General features: G+C 33.0%; 1 protein-coding gene across 1 annotated transcript in view; it reads left to right on the top strand.

Moving 5' to 3' along the window:
• Positions 1-19,955, top strand: part of LOC139843140 (ras-related protein Rab5-like) — a 225,445-nt gene that overhangs the window by 164,000 nt on the left and 41,490 nt on the right. The window lies entirely within an intron of this gene.

Below are 19,955 nucleotides of genomic sequence, written 5' to 3' on the forward strand. Positions count from 1 at the left end.
AAAATAAATCAAATAAATATGATAATTTTTTTTTCCAAAACTAAATATATTTAAGAATCATTTTGTTAAAAGGTTAAAATAATGGAAATCGTTATATCATAAAACGTTTTAGAAAAGTAGAATCATATATATTCATAATAGTTTTCAAGTTTTTAAATTACGGTCTGTTGGTGAAGCATGGGATAAAGTCCAAAGGTTAAATAAACGTATGAAAAATGTTGAGTTACTTAACTTGTCGATATCCAACATCTAAGTTATTTACACTCCACGTTCTTACTTATAAATCACTTTACCATTTTCCGAATGTTGTTAAAAAGAATAGATTTCTTAAATCACAGTGGACCTCATAACATAGACCCGTAATCATATCACAATGTATCTGATAAATCAATCATTTGATATTATCTTCTAATTCCATCGATAAACATATTGAAACAAATGCGTTCGTGTAAAGTAATATACGTTTAATACTTTATTAATATTCTCAAGTTATAATATATATATATATATATATATATATATATATATATATACACACATATATATACATATCTATTTATATATAACGGTTCATGAATCGTCGGAATTTGGTCGAGGTTATAATGAATGTATGAACACAGTTTAAAATTCTTGAGATTTAACTTAACAAACTTTGCTTATCGTGTCGGAATAATATAAAGATAAAGTTTAAATTTGATTGGAAATTTCCGGGTTGTCACAAACCAACTATCAGCGCGCGACGCAACGGACTGAAAATTACAAGTCAACTAGGCACATGAATATAATATAATAAATATATATATATATATAATTATATAAAATTATATATATTATATTATATTATTTATAAACTGTCGGCAAACAAGAAAACAAGAGATGTGAGCTGTCCAAGGTGGCCATGTGATCGCATGGCCTGGAAGTTATTTTTCTATGCGATCGCAAGGGAAGAATAGTATGGTAAGGTCCTATAAATTGCAAGTTTGGGCGACGAGTTTTAGAGACCATATCATACTTCAATCTCACTCTCTCAATATATTTATATTTATAATTTTAATATTAATTTTAATTTTAAGTTAATAATAATAATAATAATAAGGTTATTGTAAGGAATATTTTAAAGGTTTTGTAAGTCGAAATTATGTCCGTGTAACACTACGCGATTAATAATCATTGTAAGTTATGTTCAACCTTTTTAAATTAATGTCTCGTAGCTAAGTTATTATTATGCTTATTTAAATCGAAGTAATCGTGATGTTGGGCTAAATATTAAAGACGGGGTTATTGGGCTTTGTACCATAATTGGGGTTTGGACAAAAGATCGACACTTGTGGAAATTAGACTATGGGCTATTAATGGGCTTTATATTAACTAAATGATACCTCGTTAATTTAATATAAAGGTTACAATTTAACGTATCTATATATAACTACATATGCTTAATCGGGTACAGTGGGCGGGATATTTATAAATACGAATTATTGTTCATTTTACCGGATACGGAGATGGATTAATAGTCAATGGACTCATTAAAACAGGGGTGGATTACATTCAAGGGTAATTGGTGTAATTATTAACAAAGTATTAAAACCTTGGATTACACGCAGTCGATAACCTGGTGTAATCATTAAACAAAGTATTAAGACCTTGTTACAGTTCGAATCCCCAATTAGTTAGAATATTTGACTTCGGGTATAAGGTTAATTTGACGAAGACTCTCGCACTTTATAATTATGACCGATGGACTATTATGGACAAAACCAGATGGACATATCGAATAATCCAGGACAAAGGACAGTTAACCCATGGTAATAAATTAAAATCAACACGTCAAACATCATGATTACGGAAGTTTAAATAAGCATAATTCCTTTATTTTATATCTCATCGTACTTTTAATTATCGCAATTTTATTTATCGTCATTTTATTTATCGCACTTTTAATTATCGCACTTTTATTTATCGTCATTTACTTTACGCTTTAAATTAAGTTGTATTTATATTTAATATTTTACATTAGGTTTTAATTGTGACTTAAGACATAAAATCGACAAACCGGTCACTAAACGGTAAAAAAACCCCCTTTTATAATAATAATAATAATAATAATAATAATAATAATAATAATAATAATAATAATAATAATAATAATAATATTACTTATATATATATTGATACAAATATAGTTTAAAATAAATATAGCGTTAAACTTAGCTACCTCCCTGTGGAACGAACCAGACTTACTAAAAACTACACTACTTTACGATTAGGTACACTGCCTATAGTGTTGTAGCAAGGTCTAGGTATATCCACTCTATAAATAAATAAATAACTTGTGTAAAATTGTATTGTATTTAATAGTATTTTGCAATAAAAATATAACTATTTCATATACTACCTCGCATAATATCAGATGGCAAGACGGTGCTAGGAGTTGATGTGTGTAAGGATTGTAATGTTGTGTTTGGTACCGAAATGTTTAAAATTGATCTCATTCCGATGACTTTGGGTGAGTTTGATATTGTTGTGGGTATGGATTGACTCGATCGTTATAGAGCCGATATTGCATGCCATGATAAGTTCATTCGTGTAAAGACCCCAAGTGGGGGAGAGTTGATTATTCATGGCGATAAACGAAGAAGACTCGTACCATTATGCACTTATGCACGGGCGCGACGTTTTCTTAAGGGTGGTGGTATGATTTTTCTTGCCCATGTCGTTGATACTCGTGATGAGCCACCATCCATTCGTGAAATTTTGGTGGTTAATGAATTTGAAGACGTTTTTCCGGAAGAGTTGTCGGGTGTTCCGGCAGAAAGAAAAGTTGAATTTCGCATTGAGTTGGTTCCGGGAGCTACTCCCATTGCTAAAACTCCTTATCGTTTAGCGCCGACGAAAATGCAAGAATTGTTAAATCAAACCCAAGAGTTGCTTGAAAAGGGTTTCATTCGACCGAGTTCCTCGCCATGGGGTGCTCCGGTTTTGTTTGTGAAAAAGAAAGTTGGTAGCATGCGGATATGCATCGATTATTGGGAGTTGAATAAAGTGACGATCAAGAATTGTTATCCATTGCCTCGGATTGACGATTTGTTTGACCAACTCTAAGGTGCAACGTATTTTTCTAAGATTGACTTACGGTCCGGCTATCACCAAGTGCGGGTCCGTGAGGAAGATATAGAGAAAACGGCTTTTTGAACACGTTACAGGCATTATGAGTTTGTGGTTATGCCTTTTGGTCTTACAAATGCACCGGCGGCATTCATGGATCTTATGAACCGGGTGTGCCAACCTATGTTGGACAAGTCGGTAATTGTGTTCATTGACGACATACTAGTTTATTCTAAGAGTATAAAGGAACATGAACACCATTTGTGTGAAGTGTTGAAGACGTTACGGAAGGAGAAGTTGTATGCTAAATTCTCCAAATGTGAATTTTGGTTAAGAGAAGCGCAATTCCTTGGCCATATTGTGAACAAAGATGGTATTCAATTAGATCCGGGGAAGATCGAGACGGTAAAGAGTTGGGGACGACCGACTACACCTACGGAAATCCGAAGTTTTCTCGGATTGGCCGGTTATTATCGTCGGTTTATCCAAGACTTTTCTAAGATTGCTTCTCCTTTGACGAAGTTGACGAGGAAGAACGTGTCTATCCGATTTTATGGTGTTCATCGTGTTTTCAGGTTTTAAATCATTAAGTTAGCATATCATATAGATATAGAACATGTGTTTAGTTGATTTTAAAAGTCAAGTTAGAAGGATTAACTTTTGTTTGCGAACAAGTTTAGAATTAACTAAACTATGTTCTGTGATTACAAGTTTAAACCTTCGAATAATATAGCTTTATATGTATGAATTGAATGATGTTATGAACATCATTACTACCTCAAGTTTTCTGGATAAAACTACTGGAAATGAGAAAAATGGATCTAGCTTCAATGGATCCTTGGATGGCTTGAAAGTTCTTGAAGCAGAATCATGACACGAAAACAGTTCAAGTAAGATTTTCACTCGAAATAAGATTGTTATAGTTGTAGAAATTGAATCAAAGTTTGAATATGAATATTACCTTGAATTAGAAAGATAACCTACTGTAAATAACAAATGTTCCTTGATCTTAGATGATTACTTGGAATGGATTAGAAAGCTTGGAAGTAGACTTGCAAACTTGGAAGTATTATTGATTTTTATGAAACTATACTTATGGAATTTATGAAGAACACTTAGAATTTGAAGATGGAACTTGAGAGAGATCAATTAGATGAAGAAAATTGAAGAATGAAAGTATTTTTAGGTATTTTTGGTCGTTGGTATATGGATTAGATATAAAGGATATGTAATTTTGTTTTCATGTAAATAAGTCATGAATGATTACTAATATTTTTGTAATTTTATGAGATATTTCATGCTAGTTGCCAAATGATGGTTCCCACATATATTAGGTGACTCACATGAGCTGCTAAGAGCTGATCATTGGAGTGTATATACCAATAGTACATACATCTAAAAGTTGTGTATTGTACGAGTACGAATACGGGTGCATACGAGTAGAATTGTTGATGAAACTGAACGAGGATGTAATTGTAAGCATTTTTGTTAAGTAGAAGTACTTTGATATGTGTCTTAAAGTCTTTCAAAAGTTTAAGAATACATATCAAAACACAACATGTATATACATTCTAATGGAGTCGTTAAGTCTTCGTTAGTCGTTACAAGTAAGTGTTGTTTTGAAACCTTTAAATTAACGATCTCAATTAATGTTGTTAACCCAATGTTTATTATATCAAATTAGATGTTAAATTATTATGTTATCATGATATTATGATGTATGAATATCTCTTAATATGATATATACATTAAAATATCGTTACAACAATAATCGTTACATATAAGTCTCGTTTCGTAATTCTTGAGTTAGTAGTCTTGTTTTTACATATGTAGTTCATTGTTAACACACTTAATGATATATTTAAATATCATTTTATCATGTTAAATATAGTGTATAAATATCTTAATATGATACATATGTATTTAGTAGACGTTATCATAACGATAATCGTTATATATATCATTTCGAGTTTCTTAACTTAGTAATCTCATTTCTTATGTATATCACACATTGTTAATATACTTAGTGAGATACTTACTCATCATAATCTCATGTCAACCATATATATATATGTCTATATATACCACAACATGTAGTTTTTTACAAATTTTTAACGTTCGTGAATCGCCGGTCAACTTGGGTGATCAATTGTCTATATGAAACTTATTTCATTTAATCAAGTCTTAACAAGTTTGATTGCTTAACATGTTGGAAACATTTAGTCATGTAAATATCAATTTCAATTAATATATATAAACATGAAAAAGTTCGGGTCACTACAGTACCTACCCGTTAAATAAATTTCGTCCCGAAATTTTAAGCTGTTGAAGGTGTTGAAGAATCTTCTGGAAATAGATGCGGGTATTTCTTCTTCATCTGATCTTCACGCTCCCAGGTGAACTCGGGTCCTCTACGAGCATTCCATCGAATCTTAACAATCGGTATCTTGTTTTGCTTAAGTCTCTTAACCTCACGATCCATTATTTTGACGGGTTCTTCAATGAATTGAAGTTTTTCATTGATTTGGATTTCGTCCAATGGAATAGTGAGATCTTCTTTAGCAAAAAATTTCTTCAAATTCGAGACGTGGAAAGTGTTATGTACAGCCGCGAGTTGTTGAGGTAGCTCCAGTTGGTAAGCTACTGGTCCGACACGATCTATAATCTTGAATGGTCCAATGTACCTTGGATTTAGTTTCCCCTGTTTACCAAATCGAACAACGCCTTTCCAAGGTGAAACCTTAAGCATGACCATTTCTCCAATTTCAATCTCTATATCTTTTCTTTTACTGTCCGCGTAGCTCTTTTGTCGACTCTGGGCGATTTTCAATCGTTGTTGAATTTGGATGATTTTCTCGGTAGTTTCTTATATTATCTCCGGACCCGTAATCTGTCTATCCCCCACTTCATTCCAACAAATCGAAGACCTGCACTTTCTACCATAAAGTGCCTCAAACGGCGCCATCTCAATACTAGAATGATAACTGTTGTTGTAGGAAAATTCTGCTAACGATAGGTGTCGATCCCAACTGTTTCCGAAATCAATAACACATGCTCGTAGCATGTCTTCAAGCGTTTATATCGTCCTTTCACTCTGCCCATCAGTTTGTGGATGATAGGCAGTACTCATGTCTAGACGAGTCCCCAATGCTTGTTGCAACGTCTGCCAGAACCTTGAAACAAATCTACCATCCCTATCAGAGATAATAGAGATGGGTATTCCATGTCTGGAGACAACCTCCTTCAAATACAATCGCGCCAACTTCTCCATTTTGTCATCTTCTCTCATTGGCAGGAAGTGTGCTGACTTGGTGAGACGATCAACTATTACCCAAATAGTATCATAACCACTTGCAGTCCTTGGTAATTTAGTAATGAAATCCATGGTAATGTTTTCCCATTTCTATTCCGGGATTTCAGGTTGTTGTAGTAGACCTGATGGTTTCTGATGTTCAGCTTTGACCTTAGAACACGTCAAACATTCTCCTACATATTTAGCAATATCGGCTTTCATACCTGGCCACCAAAAGTGTTTCTTGAGATCTTTATACATCTTCCCCGCTCCGGGATGTATTGAATATCTGGTTTTATGTGCTTCCTTAAGTACCATTTCTCTTACATATCCAAACCTTGGTACCCAAATTCTATCAGCCCTATATCGGGTTCCATCTTCCCGAATATTAAGATGTTTCTCTGATCCTTTGGGTATCTCATTCTTCAACTTTCCTTCTTTTACAACCCCCTGTTGCGCCTCCTTTATTTGAGTAGTAAGGTTAGTACAAATAATTATATTCATAGCTTTTACACGTATTGGTTCTCTGTCCTTTCTACTCAAATCTACCTTGGATGAATCAAGGGTTTTGCTATTTTGGAGAAATCTTGGATGAATCTTCTGTAGTAACCAGCCAATCCTAAAAATTGACGTATATGCTTCAGAGTTTTTGGGGTTTCCCACTTTTCAACGGTTTCGATCTTTGCCGGGTCCACCTGGATACCTTCTTTGTTCACTATGTGACCGAGGAATTGAACTTCTTACAACCAAAATGCACACTTTGAAAACTTAGCGTATAGTTTTTCTTTCCTCAATACTTCTAGCACTTTTCTCAAATGTTCTTCGGGCTCTTGATCATTCTTTTGAGTAAATAAGTATGTCATCGATGAAAACAATAACAAACTTGTCAAGATATGGCCCACACACTCGGTTCATAAGGTCCATGAACATAGCTAGTGCGTTAGTCAATCTAAACGGCATAACCATAAACTCGTAATGACCATAACACGTCCTAAAAGCAGTTTTTGGAATATCATCCTCCTTTACTCGCATTTGATGATATCCATAACGTAAATTGATTTTCGAATAAACCGACGAGCCTTGTAGTTGATCAAATAAGTCGTCAATTCTCGGCAGTGGATAACGGTTTTTGATGGTAAGTTTATTCAACTCTCTGTAGTCAATACACAACCTAAATGTACCATCCTTCTTCTTGACAAAAAAAAACAGGAGCTCCCCATGGTGATGTGCTTGGTCGAATGAAACCACGTTCTAATAGTTCTTGCAGTTGGCTTTGCAGTTCTTTCATCTCGCTGGGTGCGAGTCTGTAAGGAGCACAAGCTATTGGTGCAGCTCCTGGTACATGATCTATTTGAAATTCAATAGATCGATGTGGAGGTAGTCTCGGTAATTCTTTCGGAAATACATCGGGAAATTCTTTTGCGACGGGAACATCATTGATGCTCTTTTCTTCAGTTTGTACTTTCTCGACGTGTGCAAGAATAGCTGATAATGCTAAAAACGAACATATATTTCATAGCATTATTCCTCAAGAAAGACAAGCTTTTAGTTGCAATTGTTCTATTTAAAAGTGATATTCGTTTAAATAATAAAAGGTGAAGACAAAAGACAGATTCGACGAATTGAAGACGCAAATAACCAAAAAGCTCAAAAGTACAAAAGACAATCAAAGAGGTTCCAATTATTGATAAGAAACGTCTCGAAATTACAAGAGTACAAGATTCAAAACACAAAGTACAAAATATAAAATTGTACGCAAGGACGTTCGAAAATCCGGAACCGGGACCAGAGTCAACTCTCAACGCTCGACGCAACGGACTAAAAATTACAAGTTAACTATGTATATAAATATAATATAATATAAAATTAATTATATTAATTATATATATATTATATTTATAAATAAATCGTCGGCAAGAAAGACTCCAAAGAATGTGAGCTGTATTCTCAAACTCCGCGACTCGCGGAGTTTGAAGGCCAAAAGGGCCGCGAGTCGCGGAGCCCCAAACTTTGAAACTCCCTATAAAGCCAACCGAATTCTGAGCATTTTTCATCATCTTTTTCCCTTCTTCTCTCAATATATACGTAATATATATTTATAATTTATATTTTAGTTTTAATTTTAATTTTAAATCCTAATAATAAGGGTATGTTAGCGAATATTGTAAAGGTGTAAGTCGAAATTCTGTCCGTGTAACGCTACGCTATTTTTAATCATTGTAAGTTATGTTCAACCTTTTTAATTTAATGTCTCGTAGCTAAGTTATTATTATGCTTATTTAATCTGAAGTAATCATGATGTTGGGCTAATTACTAAAATTGGGTAATTGGGGTTTGGATAAAAGAACGACACTTGTGGAAATTAGACTATGGGCTATTAATGGGTTTTATATTAACTAAACAATACCTTGTTAATTTAATATACAAACTTATAATTCGACGTATTTATATATAACCACATACGCTTGACTGGGTATGGTGGGCAGGATATCTATAAATACCAATAATTATTCATTTTACCGGATACGGAACTGGATTAATAGTTAATAGACTTGTTGAAACAGGGGTGAATTACATTCAAGGATAATTGGTGTAATTGTTAACAAAGTAGTAAAACCTTAGTTTACACGCAGTCGATAACCTGGTGTATTCATTAAACAAAGTATTAAAACCTTGTTACAATTCAAATCCCCAATTAGTTGGAATATTTAACTTCGGGAATAAGAATAATTTGATGAAGGCTTTCGCTCTTTATATTTATGACTGATGGACTATTATGGACAAATCCGTATGGACATATTAAATAATCCAGGACAAAGGACATTTAACCCATGGGCATAAAACTAAAATCAACACGTCAAACATCATGATTACGGAAGTTTAAATAAGCATAATTCTTTTATTTCATATTTAATTTCCTTTATTTTATATTTAATTTCACTTCTAATTATCGCATTTTTATTGTATTTAATTGCACTTTTAATTATCGTACTTTTTAATTATCGCAAGTTTATTTTATCGCACTTTTATTATTCGCAATTTCATTATCGTTATTTACTTTACGCTTTAATTTAAGTCTTGTATTTATTTTTAATATTTACATTTGGTTTTAACTGCGACTAAAGTTTTAAAATCGACAAACCGGTCATTAAACGGTAAAAACCCCCCTTTATAATAATAATATTACTTATATATATATATATATTTGTATTTTTATAAAAGTAAACTAATATAGCGTTAAGCTTTGTTTAAAAAGATTTCCTGTGGAACGAACCGGACTTACTAAAAACTACACTACTGTACGATTAGGTACACTGCCTATAAGTGTTGTAGCAAGGTTTAAGTATATCCATTCTATAAATAAATAAATATCTTGTGTAAAAATGTATCGTATTTAATAGTATTTCTAGTAAAATTTAATAGTATTTTATACCCCTTAGCTTTAACATCAAGTATTTTTGGCGCCGCTGCCGGGGAACTCTTAAAAGCCGGAAGCGCAACGCTAATATAAAAAAAAAAGATTTTTAGTTTACTTTTATTAAAATTCGTTTTTATAAAAATACGTTTTAAATATTCGAAAATATAAAAAGAAAAACAAAAATATAAGTATTTTTAAGATTTTGATAAATATTTAAGTTTTATAAAGTTTCTTTAGTTTGTAAAAATATAAGTTTTATTTAATTTATTTTATAAATATATTTTATAAATATAAAAAAAAACTGAAAAAAAAAATATAAATATATATAAATCTATTTTTTTTAGATTGTTATAAAGTATTTTATTTTTATCTTAGTTATTAAAGATAAGTTTTATTTAAATTATATAAATATTTTAATTAGATTTTAAAACAGAAAATATAAAAACAGAAAAAAAAAAAAAAAAAAAAAAAGGAAAAACGCGTCGAATTTTAAACAAGCTGTCAATTGAATTTCTGAACCCCGCGACTCGCGGGGTTTGCTGCTTTGAGAACCGCAACTCGCGGAGCTAACCTGACACAGCTGACCAGAACCCTAAACTGCATTAATTACGGGGTATTTATTAATTATTATTATTATAAACCCTAATTATCTATTATTATTATAATTAAGTTTTATTTTAAAGTTTGTTTTTATTTAATTTGTTTTATTTAGTTTATTAAGTTTAATTAAATTGTAAAATTAATAGTTTTAATAAATAAATAATATAAAAATAATATTTTTATAAAAATTGTACTTTTTACAACTTTTTGTATATTTTTATATTTTGTCCCTTTTCAATCGTTTTAACGTAATATTTGTATTTTTCGCTCATATTTAGTTTTAAACTTAGTTTTTGCCATAGTTATTTTTTTTACTTCTAGATTTTTAGGCTTTGCCGTAGAATTCCTTAAGTGCTTTTTCTTTAGACTAAGATTTAGGTACTTTAGAATTTTGCGACGCCTTTTTAAGTTTTAGTTTCTTTTTAAGTTATTTCCATTTGGGATTTAGTTTTTCCTGTAAGCTTTAATATTTTTAGACGCCTTTTACCTATGTATCAATTATCATTCCAATTAGTAATCTCAATTTGCGATTATAATTTTAAGTTAGTTGTAGTAATAAGGTTAGGTTAGTCAAGTATTTTTAAGTTTTATAAGTTTCTTTTATTTTTCCGTCACCTTTTTTTTTTCAACCATTTTTCTTTTTCGACCTTTTTCCGACACGCTCTTTTTCTTTCTTATTTCTCGCTATTCTAGTTTTTAGGACATAGATTTTTATTCTACTTCTTATCTAAATTTCTTAAAATTACGAAAATTTATTTTAAGTGGTTAAATTGATAGACATCAAAATTTTCTGGTTCGTAGTAATAGTTGGATTTGTACGTGGACCGGGTTATTGGAGCCAAACAGTCCTCAATTATATTGAGACCAAACGAATCCTGCCCCTCTGCTGCATCTTTTGGCTATTCAAAACGTGGGCAAAATCAGAAAAGTCTATTGATTGGATAACTTATTATAATTTTTCTTTCCTTTTAAAAACTAATAGGATATTCAGTGAATGCACCGAGCAAGACGTTCACCACCTTTTGTACGTTCACCACCTGTAACTAGATCAAGACATTTAGCAAATATTACCGCCGTTGATTTTTCTTTAGAATCGTCATCCAGTCGACCAAGTACTTCAGTTTAAATTTCCGATAATCCATTTTTTGAACCCGACCTCACAATTGAGAATCCGGAGAATATTCAGGAACAATTCGTAGATCCTGAACCACTAAACTTTCCTCCGGAACCACCAATCATTCAAACAGAGATTGTTGAGGAACGAACCATTAAATCAGAATCCTCTAGTGATTCCGATTCAACAAATTCAATTATGGAGAATCTGGAACCTTTAAGTATGGAAGACCGAATGAGAGCTAAACGCACTAGCCAAGGTCACGCAATTACTCATCCAGACATTAATGCGCCAGATTATGAAATCAAAGGACAAATTCTACACATGGTGACTAATCAATGCCAATTTAGTGCTGCGCCGAAGGAAGATCCAAATGAACATCTACGTACCTTTAATAGGATCTGCACACTATTTAAAATCCGAGAAGTGGAGGATGAACAGATATATCTCATGTTATTTCCCTGGACTTTAAAGGGAGGAGCCAAAGATTGGTTGGAATCGTTACCTGAAGGGGCGATCGATACATGGGATGTTTTAGTTGAAAAATTTCTTAAACAATTCTTTCCGGCATCTAAAGCCGTAAGACTTCAAGCAGAAATTGTTACGTTTACACAGAAGCCGAATGAAACTCTATATGAGGCATGGACTAGATATGGAAAGTTGTTAAGAGGATGTCCGCAACATGGTTTAGATACCTGTCAAATAGTACAAATATTCTACCAAGGATGCGACATCACTACAAGAAAAGACATAGATATAGCAGCTGGTGGTTCTATTATGAAGAAAACCGAAACTGATGCTTACAAAATTATTGATAACACTGCTTCCCACTCACACGAGTGGCACCAAGAAAAAGATATCGTTAGATCATCTAAAGCAGCTAGAGCCGATTCTAGCCATGACTTAGAGTCCATTTCCGCAAAGATAGATGCTGTCGAGAGACGAATGGAAAAGATGACTAAAGATATTCACTCAATACGAATTAGTTGTGAGCAGTGTGGAGGACCACATTTGACAAAAGATTGTCTCAGTATTGAATTAACAATGGAACAAAGAGAGAATATTTCATACATAAACCAAAGGCCTGGAAATAATTATCAGAATAATTATCAACCGCCAAGACCGATTTACAATCAAAACCAGAATTATAACCGAAATATTCCATACAACAACCAATAAGGTCCTAGCAATCAACAAGTATCCAATAATACTTACAATCAGCAAAGACCTAATTTTCAAAACAAACCACCACAACAAACCGATGATAAAAAGCCAAATTTAGAAGATATGATGACGAAGCTAGTTGAAACTCAAACGCAGTTTTTCACATCTCAGAAACAAACTAATGAACAAAATGCTCAAGCATTTAGAAATCAACAAGCTTCTATTCAAAATCTGGAACAAGAAGTAAGTAACCTAGCAAGGTTAATAGGTGAAAGAAAACCGGGAAGTTTACCTAGTGATACAAATGCTAACCCCCGGAATGAAACAGCTAAAGCCATTACCACAAGAAGTGGTACAACACTTAAACCACCTGAAATACCTGTAACTTCTGATGAAGCTATTCCTACTCCACAAGAACCACAACCTGATCAAGATAAGGAAAAAGAACCGGTAGTCGAGAAGGTTAATGAAGATAACAAAGTTAAGGATAAACCTTATGTTAAACCATACCAACCACCACTTCCTTACCCGAGTAAAATGAAGAAAGAGAAACTTGAAGCCGAGCAATCCAAATTCTTGGATATGTTTAAACAGATAAATGTAAATCTTCCTTTCATTGATGTGATTTCAGGAATGCCTAGATATGCTAAATTCTTGAAAGATCTAATCTCAAATAGAAAGAAAATGGAAGAACTCTCGGCTGTTACCATGAATGCTAATTGTTCAGCAGTGCTGTGGAATAAGATACCAGAAAAACTATCTGATCCAGGAAGTTTCACAATTCCATGTTTTCTGGGTAGTCTTAGTTCAATAGAAGCATTGGCAGACTTAGGTGCTAGTATAAATCTAATGCCGTATTCACTATACGCTAAACTAGACCTTGGAGAATTGAAACCAACCAGAATAAGCATACAACTAGCCGATAGATCAATAAAATATCCTAGAGGGATAATGGAGAACATGCTAGTTAAAGTTGGTACTTTAGTATTTCCAGTAGATTTTGTTGTTCTGGACATGGAAGAAGATTCTCAAGTTCCTCTCATATTAGGAAGACCATTCTTAAACACGGCTAAAGCAATGATAGACGTGTTCGGTAAGAAATTGACCCTAAGTATAGAGGATGAGAGTGTTACCTTTTCAGTTGTTAGAGCAATGCAACAACCGCAATCTGCAGATGATACATGTTATTATATTCAAACTATAGATGCACATGCAGAATTATTAGAAGAATTTCCAGAATTACAAGGAACAGGAGAATGTTCTTTAGGAGAAGGTAATGAACCAATTAATGAAGCTGAAATGTTAGCTACACTTATAGCTAATGGATATGAACCAACAACAGAAGAAATTCAAATGCTAAAAGAAGAAGACAGATATCGATACAAATCATCGATAGAAGAACCACCGAAATTAGAGTTAAAGCCACTTCCAAACCATTTGGAATACGCTTATTTACATGGTGAATCTGAATTACCTGTAATAATATCGTCTTCTCTTACTGAAAATGAGAAATCACAACTCATTTCTGTGTTGAAAGCTCATAAACCAGCCATTGCATGGAAGATTCATGATATTAAAGGAATAAGTCCTTCGTATTGTACACATAAAATCCTTATGGAAGAAGGTCATAAAACGTATGTGCAACGCCAACGAAGACTAAATCCAAATATGCAAGATGTAGTTAAAAAAGAGATTATTAAACTGCTAGATGCAGGTTTGATATATCCAATTTCTGATAGTCCATGGGTAAGCCCAGTTCAATGCGTGCCTAAGAAGGGGGGCATGACTGTCATTACAAATGAGAAAAATGAGCTTATTCCTACTAGGACTGTAACAGGATGGCGTGTATGTATTGATTATAGAAAATTAAATGACGCCACCAGAAAAGATCACTTTCCCTTACCTTTTATTGATCAAATGTTGGAAAGATTAGCCGGAAATAGTTACTATTGTTTTCTAGATGGATTTTCCGGATATTTTCAAATTCCAATAGCACCCGAAGATCAAGAGAAAACCACATTCACGTGCCCTTATGGTACTTTTGCTTACAAACGCATGCCATTTGGACTTTGCAACGCCCCTGCAACCTTTCAAAGGTGTATGATGGCGATTTTTCACGACATGATAGAAGAATGCATGGAAGTTTTCATGGATGACTTTTCAGTCTTCGGTGATACATTTGAAACATGTCTAGTTAATCTGGAACGAATGCTTATTAGATGCGAACAATCAAATCTAGTTCTTAATTGGGAGAAATGCCATTTCATGGTTAAAGAAGGCATCGTTCTTGGACATAAAATTTCAAAAGAAGGAATTGAAGTGGATAGAGCTAAAGTAGATGTAATTGCTAAACTTCCACATCTCACCAATGTTAGAGGAGTTAGGAGTTTTCTAGGGCATGCCGGTTTTTACCGACGTTTCATAAAAGATTTTTCTAAAATTGCCACTCCTATGAATAAACTCCTAGAAAAGGATGCTTCATTCATCTTTTCAGATGAGTGTATCAAATCTTTTAATATTCTTAAAGAAAAACTCACTAATGCGCCGATCATGATAACACCAAATTGGAATCTACCATTTGAACTAATGTGTGATGCAAGTGATTTTGCAATGGGAGCCGTTTTAGGACAAAGGATTGAAAAACGATTTCAACCTATATATTATGCTAGTAAGACGTTACAAGGAGCACAAACGAACTATACAACTACTGAAAAAGAACTCCTTGCTATTGTCTTTGCTTTTGACAAATTTCGATCATATCTCGTTCTAGCAAAAACGGTGGTCTATACCGACCATTCTGCTCTTAGATACCTATTTTCAAAACAAGATGCTAAACCAAGATTAATCCGTTGGATCTTACTCTTACAAGAGTTTGATATTGAAATCCGAGATAAAAAAGGAGCAGAAAATCTCGCCGCTGATCATCTTTCTCGTCTTGAAAATCCCGAATTAGAAGTTCTAAATGAATCGGCCATACAAGACAACTTTCCTGATGAATATCTATTGAAGATAGATTATAAAGAAATTCCATGGTTTGCAGACTATGCAAACTACTTAGTATGTGGATTCCTTGAAAAAGGATTATCGTACCAAAAACGAAAGAAATTCTTCAGTGATATAAAACACTATTTTTGGGAAGATCCACATCTGTTTAAAAGTTGTCCCGATGGAATAATACGCCGATGTGTATTTGGAGATGAAGCTAGTAAAATTTTAAACCATTGTCACACAGGACCAACAGTAGGGCATTATGGGCCTCAACTAACAGCAAGAAAAGTTTATGATGCTGGATTCTATTGGCCTACAATTTACAAAGACGCACACCTTCTTTGCAAATCCTGTGATGCTTGTCAAAGGGCCGGAAAAATAAGTCAACGTGATGAAATGCCACAAAATGTCATCCAAGTATGTGAAGTATTTGACATTTGGGGTATTGACTTTATGGGTCCATTTCCAAAATCTCATAATAATCTATATATACTCGTAGCCATTGATTATGTATCTAAATGGGCGGAAGCACAAGCTCTCCCAACTAACGATGCACGAGTTGTAGTCAACTTTTTAAAACGTCTTTTTGCAAGGTTTGGAACACCGAAAGCTTTAATAAGTGATCGGGGAACTCATTTCTGTAATAATCAACTTGAGAAAGTTCTTAAAAGATATGGAGTAACTCATAAAATCTCCACCGCATATCATCCACAAACAAGTGGACAAGTTGAAAATACCAACCGAGCATTAAAACGTATTCTAGAGAAAACCGTAGGATCAAATCCGAAAGAATGGTCCATTAAATTGGAGGATGCACTCTGGGCTTTTAGAACAGCCTACAAAACTCCAATTGGAACCACACCTTTTAGACTTGTTTATGGAAAAGCATGTCATCTTCCAGTAGAAATTGAACACAAAGCATTTTGGGCTTTGAAGACATGTAATCTTGATTTACATGAAGTCGGACGTCTACGATTAATTCAACTAAACGAATTAGAAGAATTAAGACATGAAGCATACGAAAATTCGTTAATCTATAAAGAAAGAACGAAGAAATGGCATGATAAAAGAATCAGAAGTTCAAAAGAATTTAAAGAAGGAGACATAGTTCTTCTTTTCAATTCACGATTCAAGCTATTTCCTGGAAAATTGAAATCAAGATGGTCTGGACCATTCATAGTCAAAAGAGTTTTCCCATACGGAACGATAGAATTAATAAATTCAAATGGGATTGAATTTAAAGTAAATGGTCACAGAGTTAAACACTACATACATAGTCCGATGGAAGTCGACAACGAAGTTAATCACAATTTCGACACCACAGCTAACTAAGTGTGGGGAGAATCAAGTCTTTAAAGGATAATATGTATTTCTGTTAGAGTTAGATTGTCTGTTTTCGTGTAGTTCGCGAAAATGGAACCCGAATGGTCTTTCCCTAGCAGACCCTAAAGAACTAGTCTTCTCCCCCCATTCTGAATTTTTATTTTTTTTAGGAAATGAAGACTGCCTGTGAATTAAACCATGGTCTAATGCTACACGCTTTGATCACTAAACGTAATAATGACACACTTCCGAGTGAAATAGTATCAGTAATCAGAGAAAGAATGGACGGAGTTAGAAAAGTATCCAGATGCGAAGATAATAAGTTACAATTTGGTAAAGGAAAATCAAAATCCGCAGCGAAAAGAAGAGCACGACACCTAGAAAGATGTCACAAATGCGGAAAATGGTCACATGGAGGTAAATGTTCAAATAATCAAACCTATTCAAATACCAAATTTGTTACTTTATGCAGAGACGGACCGTTCATATGTATAGAAGAAAAGACACTGAATGCTCGAGGTTACGCCTATGTAGCTATGGAAAACCAATTAAACCGACTATCTTATGAATGGGATAGATCATATAACTAAGAATACTATTTCACAGGTATGTCTGTACAGTTTTTATTTTATTTTTTTTTATTTTTAACCTTTTGATAATAAACGCTAATTTGTTCGCTATAAAGTATTAAATTGGTATTGAATAAAATTAGGTTTGGCGACCGAAATTATTGATATCATTCAAAAATTTATTACATCACTGCGAAATTTAACGTTTATTCTTAAGGTATAAATATCTTTAATCAATCAACCCAAAATATTTCAAAAATTCGTCATGAGTTAAATTAGGTCTTGGAACCGAAATTACTTTACCGAAAAGAGGGGCGCATATTTTTGATAATACTTGATTGATTAAAGTGGGATAAAAAGCCAAAAAGATTTTTAATTTCATTTTTATCATGTTTTTAAAATTAATATTTAAATCTTAAATTAATATTGTAAACTTTGTAAAAACAATATTTTTAAAATTGTAAATATTTGAAAAAATTAATATAAGTTTGGTGTGAATTTATAATATGAATTTTTAAATTAAGTTTGGTGTGAATTTTTAATTATTAAAATATGAATTTTTAATTTTATGCTTTTTAAATTTTAAGTTTGGTGTGAATTTTTAATATTAATTTTGAATTTTATATTTAAATTGTGTGAATTTAAAAACAAAAATTTACTTTATCTCATTAAGTTAAAAATATGATTTTTAAAATTCGTCGTAAGTTGAAGACTAGGTCTTTGAACCGAAATTGCTTTACCCGAGGGAGGGACGAAAACTTTTATTATCATTATTTTTAATCTTATTGAATTAAAGCATGCCAAAAACATTAAAAAAACCCAAAAAAAAATCTTAGCTTTTAAAACAATCGCTACAAAAAGACAAATTTTAAAATTTTGTCGAAGGACGGACTAGGACATCAATCTGAAACGACCTCGTCCTAAATAACAAGGGAAACAAAATTTTAAAAGTTAATTACTTAATTGTTTTATAAGTTAAAGATTATATATATAAAAAAAAGCAAACTCCGCGACTCGCGGAGTTTGAAGGGTAATTCACCGCGAGTCGCGGGAGGACCAAAATACAGAAAAAAAATAAAAACGCAGAACAGCTCAGTTCACAACCCACAACACAAAACACAGCGAAAAAACTGCCGAAAAAACCCACAAAAACACCCCCAAAATCACAATTTTTAACCGTTAATCATCAAATCTTTTTCTAAAATCATGTTGAGAAGGATGCTATCAAGGAATTACTCAAGAAAAACGGTAAATTTCTACACCTAAACACCATTTAATCCGAAAATTAGTGTTCTTGAGCAATTTTTTCCCCAATTTGATTTTGATGCTTTTTAGTGTAATTATGCTTAAATTGTTTATGTATTATGCTTGTATAACCTAGATTGATACTATTTAACATGATTAGAAGCCTTAAACTTCAAATTTAGAGTAATCTAGGGTTTGTGTTCTTGAGCAAATTTGGGGCTTTTTGATATAAACAGGTTATGGCCGATTTTTGTCATGAATTGTTGCTAAATTAAGTAGTGTAACATGTTTAGGTAGTTAAATGATCCAAACTTTGAGCCTAAACATGATTTTGAGAATTAAAGTGGACTTTTTCAAGTCTAAATTTCATGAACTTGATTTTTGAGAGATAATGCCATTTGAAACTTGTTTAATTGCTAGTAATGATTATTTTGACATGTTATTTAAGTTGAATGCTTATGAACTTGGCGAACATTTTCGTATATGCTTATTTGAAAAAGTGTAGATTTGATAAAAATGTGAAAATGAGCTTAAGTTTGATATAAATTGATCATGTCATTGTAATTAATTTGATTGATGATTTTGCTGACGCTAATGCATATTTGGATGCACAAAAATTGCGTTTGATGTGTTTTGCAGACTGAAAGGGGTGAATCTTCATCACAAGCTCGCAATGCTCCTGCTGAGAATGCAGAACAACAGGAGGTGGATAACTACTACAAGCAAGATATACCTCATCCAGTCATGACCTTTTCTGATATGCACTTGGAAGAGTTGCACCCGAACCTGAGATTTGACAGACTTTGGTTAGATTATCCAAAATACCAAAGGGGTTTGCATACTCTTCATTCTAAAGTTGTTGAGGTACCTAGGGTCATAGAATGGGGACCCTTAGAAGCTGTAGAATTGGCCGGGCCAATTAGGGAATTACTTGTACAGAGGTATGGTAATTCTACTTTTAATGACTGGGTACGTTTATTCACCATGCGTAGACCTGTATATAAAGTATGGTGTGAAGAATTGTTGTGTAGTATAGAATTAAATGATCGGGTAGCTAGTTTAACCGATCGATCTTTTATTAGATTTTTGTTAGGAGGTTCGATGCGCCACATGTCTTTACTAGACATGGCTCAGGCT

This window comes from Rutidosis leptorrhynchoides, chromosome 4 (assembly GCF_046630445.1).
Source record: "Rutidosis leptorrhynchoides isolate AG116_Rl617_1_P2 chromosome 4, CSIRO_AGI_Rlap_v1, whole genome shotgun sequence".
NCBI classification, from domain to species: Eukaryota; Viridiplantae; Streptophyta; class Magnoliopsida; order Asterales; family Asteraceae; genus Rutidosis; species Rutidosis leptorrhynchoides.